Source organism: Panthera onca, chromosome D1 (genome assembly GCF_046562875.1).
Source record: "Panthera onca isolate mPanOnc1 chromosome D1, mPanOnc1 haplotype 2, whole genome shotgun sequence".
NCBI lineage: Eukaryota > Metazoa > Chordata > Mammalia > Carnivora > Felidae > Panthera > Panthera onca.
In genome coordinates, this window is record NC_138348.1 from 35,140,213 (window position 1) to 35,148,335 (window position 8,123).

Genomic DNA, 8,123 nt, shown 5'->3' on the forward strand with positions numbered 1-8,123 from the left:
TATGGCAGACCAAATAGAACTTAATGGGAAAGAAACAGACACAGGGACACAGAGACAGAGGATGAGACAGAGAAAGAGAATTGAAGAATAGAAGGATGCGAGGAAAGAAGGAAGGAAGGGAAGGAGGGAAAAAAAGAATGGAGGAAGGAAACAAAAAAGAAACATCTAAGAAATCAACAAAGACCTTAAATGAAACCAGTAAAGCAGTCTGGACCATGTAGAGATGGCCAGTAATGCTGGTGTAGGAGAGGAAAAACTTTTCCTTGACCTCTTAGGTTCAGTACCTGGGGCCTGTGAACTAAACTGACTACAGACAAAATAACAGGGGTAAAAGCATAAAAAATTATAAAATTTTACATTATTTTTTTAATGTTTATTTATTTTTGAGAGAGAGCAAGCGTGAGTGGGGGAGGGGCAGAGACAGAGAGGAGGACAGAGGATCTGAAGCAGACTCTGTGATGAGCAGCAAGTCTGATGTGGGACTCAAACTCACGAACCCTGAGATCATGAACTGAGCTGACCGACTGAGCCACCCAGATGCCCCAAATTTATAAATTTTTAATTTTGCATGCACAGGGACATCACAAAAAGAGTTGAATAACCAAAGAAATGGTGAGATTTGAGAACTGATAGGACATTTTAAAAAGGCAAAGAAATGGGGGAAAAGGGAGAATAAATGAATTTTAGCAAAGATAAGTGAGTCCTTAGAAGAACAAACGGAATATACGATAGTGTGTGTCCATGTCTGTCTGAGTGTGGCACCCACTTCTCTCTTCTCCTAAGATGAGTCAGTCTCCCTGGGTGGATGAAATTCTTCTGGAGATTTATGATAATCGAGGTTTTCTTGGGGGAAGATCTGTTTTTAGGTGGATAAGGGGATCTCAGAGAAAGCCTCTCCCTGCATTTGTAGATTCTCAGCTATCTTCAGATCAGAACAATCCTTATGTCACGGTGACACATTTGGGACCTCTTCATTTGACATTGTGAACACCACCATTTGATATAGCATATATGGAAGTTTATGATGAGCCTGCATCAAGCAGTCAAGAAAGACCTCCTATTAATGTGTTTTACTTAGGAAAGTAAGGTATATTGTTGTAATTAACAAGTGATTTTCAAAACCAAAGTGATTAGACGTTTCAGTGATTAAATATTTAAGATGAAATCACTATCTAACAATACCTGGACACTAATGCACATATGTCTATTCACCTAATATGTTACTTATTGCTTATTTGCACATGAATGAAAGTAATATAATTGCAATCCTATCATAATTAGTTTTCTGTGACACATAAAAGCTCTTAAATATTATATACTTAATGATATACCCATAAAAGAGAAAAAGGCCATATATAATTAATAAGAAAGATTATATGAGTCCATAAAACCAAACATTTCCTGGATGACTTAATAAAGCAAACTAATGATGGGTACCAATCTACTAAGACCTTTGCATAAGTGATAGACCAAACTCAGGAACCCATCAATCCTTCCTGGTGGTGAAATGGAAGCTAAAACTGGTGAAAAAGCTCTTTTGTCTTGTTTACAAGGGTTTTCCACACTTTGGAGCTTGTTAAAAACCAGAGCATTTTTGAGAACAAGCAGATGTTTACTTCTTTGGCTAGAAACTGACTGCTTTTCTTGTCATTTTCTTCAGATATCTTTCCTTTGTCTTTGAATAAATATTTCACAATATTAGCACAAACCTACAGATTATATTAGCACAAACCCACAGATTATAATATTAGCACAAACGCACAGATTATAAAACTATGCAGAGTAGCAAGTAAGAATTCAAAATAGAGTTCTGGATTGAAGATCCAGACAGAGTTGTAATAGGGGTATTATTGAGATTTGTTTAACAAATAGATTTGTTCTACATGACAAGTTCAGGCTCATGAACATTTGAAAGTATGTGTTGAGTCTACATCTGTGGTAGGGTCCCTCCCTAAGGAGAGAAAAAACAGAAAGCAAACTCAAGATAACCTGGCTATGCACAAAGGTGACAACATCCCTCATGACCTTGCAACATGAGACCACTTAATCAGTCTGCACGTTTGTGTGTTACCTTACATGGGAGACAGAGAAGTAGAAAATATATTTAAAAATTACGCCATGTGGCGTTTGGGGCTCAGTTCTTTGGGTAGGTACCCAGATGAGTGGTGCCGGCATGAATAAAGTTGAAAAGAAAGGCCTCAGAGTCGACTTCTGCGAAAATCCTGCTACACATCCATCCACAATGTTGTGTTCATTTAATTCCTAAGAGAGTCATCCACCATAGTCCTCTGAATGTTTCATATTTCTTTTTCAAGAAAATAAAATACTTCATAGTCTTCATTCTCAACAAATTCCTTTACTAAATTCCCTGGGGGATTTGCCTGTTTATTGGAAGCTTATGCACCTTGAAAGACTGCTATATTCACTCCTTCACCATGAAGGTAGAATTGTACTATAGCACTTTTTTAATCAAAATAACAATGAGGAACGAGCCAGGAATAATTCTGTCCTAAATATCTAGAAAAACATAGAAACTAATAATTGTTCTTTCATCACCTGGAATTGAGCTGTTACATTCACTCAGTAAACCTTTCTGAGGATGTCCCTGTGTTAATGTCTTTGTTATGCCCTGGAGGTGTAGCAACTAACAGGAGGATAACATCCTAGCCCCGCAGAGCTTGCACTACTAAGGGAACTGATGAAATTAAATGTTTCACAAGTCACCAGCTAATTACATGCGGCTTTAGTAAGGTCTCTGATAAAGAGAAAGCTATAAGATTATACAATAAAGTTACTGGATTCAGGGGAATCTCGCAGTAGAGAGTGAAATTTAACATAAGATATGAGTTAGCTGGGGAAAATGTTCCAGACAGAGGTGCAAGGGTGAGAGGAAGCTTGAGGGGATGGATGAGTGATGTTAGGATTGATGGCGATTGAGCTCCCGAGAGTATAGTGCTAGTGGCCGTATCAGGAGAAGTGGTTAAGATTTTGGCCCTTAGAAGGAAAGCCATGGGAAGCCATGGATAGGATTTGAGCAGAGGATTCCAGGGCTTAATTTTTGTTTGTCTGTGGTGTTGAATGTGGATTGGAGGGGTGCCTGGGTGGTTCAGTCGATTAAGCATCCGACTCTTGACTCAGGTCGAGCTCCTTGTCAGGCTCTGTGTTGATGGTGTGTAGCCTGTTTGGGATTCTTTCTCTCTCTCCCTCTCCCTCTCTCTCTTTTTCTGCTGCTCTCCTGCTCACATGTGTGCATGCTCTCTTTCTCTAAAGTAAATAAGCAAACTTAAAAAAAATAAAGTGGATTGGAGAGAGCAGTGGAGATAGACAAGTTAGGAGGTCATCCCATCAACTGTAAATGAGACGATGGTACCTTAGCTTTACATGATAGCAAGGAAATAAATGCATTCAAGACAAAATTACAAGTATAATTGCTAGCATATGACTACTGACTAAATATTATAGTGAAAATGTGAAAAAAAAAATATCAATGATGATTCCCAGGATTCTAGCTTGAGCAAATGAGCTGATGATAATGATTTTAAAAACAACTTTTTAAAAATCTTGTGAGAGCAGAAGTAACTAAATTACCATATGAATCAGACTCACAAGATTTAAAAGATCTTACTCTGTAAGTTTGTGTGTGTGTGTGTGTGTGTGTGTGTGTGTCTATCTCACACTAGAAGAAAAACATTTTGGTCATGAAATATACCCATTTTTATTCTGATATTTTAATATCATGCATGTCCCAGATTACATGGCTTAGTTTTTGTTTGTTTTTATTTAGCCATAAACAATTTTATTTATTCATTTATTTTATTTTTCTTAACATTTATTTTTGAGAGACAGAGAGAGACAGAACATGAGTGAGGGAGGGGCAGAGAGAGAAGGAGACACAGAATCCGAAGCAGGCTCCAGGCTCTGAGTTGTCAGCACAGAGCTGTAGGTGGGGCTCGAACTCACAAACGATGAGATCATGTATGACCTGAGCCGAAGTGGGGTGTTTAACTGACTGAGACACTCAGGTGCCCCAGCCATAAGCAATTTTAATTGAACCAGACATTTCATAGTTTTGGACCCTTCTGATGGTACATACATACCATTTATGTCTTTGCCAAGAGGTCTGCTATGAGCATTTACAAGAAGAATTGGCTGGTTTATTTTTCTTTCTTGAGCATTTCCCATAAACGAAGATAGTCAATTGCAGGTCTGCTAATTCTTTCTCACCTATTGTGCATAAAAACCTTAGAAAATATGTTACTGCTTTCCCAAAGAATACACTGGAAATAAAATGAAGACTTTTTTCTTACCTTGCTATAGCACTAAAAAGTTTTCTCATATGCTTTCATATGCACTATCATTGATTGTTACAATAACCCTGTGCAAAATGTAGTGTTATCATTTTAAGAGGAATGACACCCAGAAAGGTTAAGTAATCCAAAATAAGTAAGTCGTAGAGATAGTTCCTCAATCCATTTCTGAATCCCCATTCAATATCATTTTGTCTGTATCACACTGCCTTCATGCTTGTTTGTAACTTGTAAATTTAAACATTCACTAAAGAAATACAAATATAACATAATTTTTGAAGGTTTATTTAGATATATTTGAAAGAAAAAAAACCCTCTAGTGCCTGGTTTTAATTGTCATTTTTAGAATCAAGAACCTGTGACATGTGTGCACTGAATGGCTCATTCACACTTATTTTCAACTTGCATGAAAACAGTGATGAATTTAGAACACATTCTGTAAATTACTGAAAAAGATGAGAAAATAAATGGTGTTCTCATGTTTCAGGAACAAAAGATGAGAAAATATAAAAATGGAATCTCAAGTGCTAAGGACTATATTATTATGGTTTTTGTTGATTATGTAATTGTAAATTCACTTGCAAAATGTCTCTAACTTTTCCATATATCTTCTGAGGTTCCTACTAAGTTTTTAACAAATAATTGTTAGGTGCCATGGAATTCCAGAGTTTTTATATAGTTATTTTCCTGAAGCAAGCTCTTTAGACCAATATAATCACCAGCAATTTTATGGAAAACAGAGGAATAATGTCTCAGAAAGACAGATTTTGTGTGGTGTTTGGATTTATATTAAGAGTTTGGAGGGTTCAAAGGATCTTTCAACCAGTTCTCCCAGAGCCTCCTAGGAACAGCTTAAGACTTCACTCAGCCACATTATTCTTAGTCAAGGGAACCCACAGAGATTTCAAGCCAAACAAAAATCTTCAGAATAGATTCCTGTCTTTTTCTTTTTTTTTTTTTAAGTTTATTTATCTTGAGAGAGATAACACAAATGGGGATGGGGCAGAGAGAGAGAGAGAGAGAGCAAGAGGGAGAGGGATATAATCCAAAGCAGGATTCACTCCCCACACTGAGCCCAATGTGGAGCTTCAACCCATAAACCATGAGATCGTGACCTGAGCCAACAGCAAGTTGGACACTTAACCCACTGAGTCATCCAGAAGCCCGTATCCCCTTCTTCTTTAAACAGGAAAGCAAACATTTCTCTGGACCTCATATATGCATATATGTTATATCCTTTGACAAGACCCCCTCACCAAGAACACACACACACACACACACACACACACACACACACACACACTTTCCAATCCTGTTTGTGGGTAGACCATATCTACCTTCACTATACAAATAAAGATTTATCTGCAGAGTTAATTCTAAGAGTCACTTTGGTTTTGTTTTGGGTTCCTTGACCTATACTCAGTTTATGTAGCAGTTGGACATTTATTTCAGCTTTGTCCTTGGACCTCAAATTTCTGGCATGAAAAATGGGAAGACATTAGCATTTTTCCAGTTCATTATACTCAGAAGTATAATTAAGATAGCAAACTAAAATGGCCATAATTAGTATAGTAACTACTCTAATAAGTAAGAAACCAACAAAGCAAGGAAAGAAAAGCAAGAACAAGCTCATTAAACACAATTGTAACCCTAGGCTGTCAATGAATCTTGAGTGTAAGGATCATCTTATTTTCTGTTGAGAGGTGTTCCCTGTGATAGAGTTCAGAACATACTACTCTAAAACATGGCTCCTTGACATATAGAAATTTCAAGCTAAAGGAATTTGAGAACTGCCATGTGCAAAAGTGGCTTTCTGACCTTTCCATGTGGTAGGTCATAAAAGCTAGGAAGGTTTTTCTGATATTCTCTTGAAACAAGTCATAAAAAAAATCATTATATGAGAGGTGACCTCCCTATACCTTAAAGACAGGAGCATCTTTCTATGAAGATGAAGGGATACAGGGAGGAATCGAAATGAACAAGCCTTGCCCCAGTTACACCTAGCTCATCATTGTCCTACATATCTTTCCATGATGATCCACTCTTCATCAAACCAAGCACAAAAACACTGAAATTTAACTGTGTCCTTAGGTCTTCATTTTCTTTGAAGGCTCCTGTGTCATGTAAAACTTATATTAAATAAATGTATATGGTTTTTCTCTTTTATTATGGACTCCCAGTCAACAATTTGAAAGAGTAAAAAGATATTTTTTCCTCTCCTACAGTTTCTGGCGAAACCATGAGGGGTTGGCTGGACACCCCATTCACTCTGAAGCAGGTAGATGAAAATTTGGGAAAGCTAGCAGGAACCAGTGAAGGTTAGGAATTCTGACCAAGGTCAACTCTTCTGGATCTCTGTGGCGCCCACTTGAGAGGCAAAGGTAAAAATTCCATTTGTCTCTTCCTTTTGAATTCAGATTAGCGGGAGAAAAACATTGTAAAACTCAGCTCTATGGATGGCAACTCTGATTAAATTTGGTTTTGGGATACACATCAGTTATCAATCTGTTTCCTCCAAGGGACAACTATTGTTTTTCTGTTTGTTTTGTCTTGTGTTTTAAAAGCTTGGTTTGGCTTTTTGCCTGTCAGAGCATGCAAATTGTCAGTTCTGTGTTTAGGCAAACAGCCTCAGGTTGGGGACTCAAGAATATGGTCAGTAAAGCAATTATAGGAGTCCTAGAATCCTACACTTGAAAATAAAGGTATAATAATAAATTTAACTCAGAAACAGAGTTGATGTACAAGTAGCCACAAACAAAGATGCCCAGTCAGATAGTACTCACTTTAATGTCAAAAACTAGCAGTTGAGAGAGTAATTTAGTTAATTCTCACCCCCTGAGTTTTTTTTTTTAAAACATAGGGTATCTCAGCTTATTAATGTGTTTATTTGTTTATTTTAATTACTTGTCAGTTCACATCTGTAATTTGATTTTTTCTCTTCCCGTACTTCCATAGAAGTATAATTAGATTTCTCTTCAAGCATTTGTATTCACTATTATTCAAGCTGATACAAAAGATGTTTGGTTTCACATGTCTCAGAAAAAAATAAATTAGTTAAGAAATACCCCAATTTAATACATTTTTGCTAAAAGGCATGTTTAATACAGGGAGAGTAACAGAAGTTAACTGTTACTCTGATTATCTAATTCTGAGAGCAATAGGATAGCATAATAGTTAAATGGAAGATAACTTTAAAAATCATGGTGGTTGAATTAAGGTGATGCCCATGAGTAGGGAGTAAATGTAGACAAATATGATACTTGTTAGATTTCTTAAATTACTCTGGTTCTTCACACTTGCAATCTGGAAACATTATTCTAGTGTATATATTCTGTTTAGAAATGCCCCCAGGAAGGGAACTGGCCTGATTTGTGGTTTGTCAGGTAAAACCAAGATGTTATATAAGATGAATATATTCTAGAAACCTATGTACAATGCTTATTTTTTTTTTTATCTTCAGTAGGTTGCATGCCCAACATGGGGCTTGAACTCACAACCCTGAGATCCAGAGTCTCATGCTCTACCAAGTGAGCCAGCCAGGCATCCCATGTTGTGCCTACTTTTTAACAATACTGGATTGTAAACTTAACAATGTAAGTGGGTACATTTCATGTTAAGTGGTCTTATCACAATGAAAGGATGTTAATAACAATGATAATAACGGATTACGATCTATAGAAAAAATAAATATCTTCAATTCCAGACTGATATAAATAATTAAGTGAATAATATTAAATGAGAAAGAGCAGTTCATTTTCATAGGCTTCTAATTAATAAAGGTAGAAGGAATGATAAAAATATTCACCATTTAAGGTA

General features: G+C 36.6%; 1 non-coding gene across 1 annotated transcript; it reads right to left on the reverse strand.

Moving 5' to 3' along the window:
* Nucleotides 1-7,776: 7,776 nt before the first annotated feature.
* TRNAQ-CUG (transfer RNA glutamine (anticodon CUG)) lies at nt 7,777-7,849 on the reverse strand. Its single transcript has one exon. It is a non-coding gene; the product is annotated as a tRNA-Gln (tRNA).
* Between the last annotated feature and the right edge of the window lie 274 nt (nt 7,850-8,123).